The sequence below is a fragment of the Thunnus thynnus genome, chromosome 13 (assembly GCF_963924715.1).
Source record: "Thunnus thynnus chromosome 13, fThuThy2.1, whole genome shotgun sequence".
In the NCBI taxonomy this organism is placed as follows: Eukaryota; Metazoa; Chordata; class Actinopteri; order Scombriformes; family Scombridae; genus Thunnus; species Thunnus thynnus.
Window position 1 is genome coordinate 25,985,335 of NC_089529.1, and position 792 is coordinate 25,986,126.

Sequence of the window (792 nt, forward strand, 5' to 3'; positions counted from 1 at the left end):
TCGGTGGTTTTGGGTCTCGAGGGTCATTTTGACCTTTGTCCATTAAGGTCTGCAGTGGTTAGGCCGGTTTGGTAATTCTGCCCAGCTGCCATCTGCCCTTTGAATCTCACTGATAAAAAGTTTGATGTGTGAGGAGCTTCTATTACTTCTTCCAACCACAAGCATGATTCTATGTATGTAAATTGTCTTGCTTGAGTAAAGAGACAGAGTTTTTTAAATTCATAGATTTGATTGCCCGAAGCTTCACAACCTTTCAAGGATAAGTTCGATGATATTGTGTATTTATACAAAGACCAAAACCACTGTATTTCCTGTGTAACCAAAGTCTGATACAGCTTATTCCTTTGTGCCACAGACCTCCATTATTGTGCAAAAACTATTCAAAACACATTGATCAGGCACACTTTTGCGGAGTATATTGAAGGGGACTAGAAAGATACAAGTCAAACATTTTATAATGACTACGTCTTCATCAATTTTCAGAATTTTTGGGTCTCCTCTCGTACATCTTCAGTAGGAATATATGAGCTTGGGGCTGAGCGCCACAGAAAGTATTAAGAGAAGGTCTAACACATTGTTAATTTAGGTTTCTTCATGGAGTTTGTTGACAATAACAAAAACATAATATCATCAGTCTTATCATGTAACTCCCACACAGAAAACTTGAGACTTCCAGTGCTGTACTAGACAATTGTTTATTCCCAATGACAGATCATCAATCTCCCTGTAGAAAAAGTGATAAAAACCAGACTATAGAATGGAAAAAAAGGGGGATCAGGGACACAGTGATGG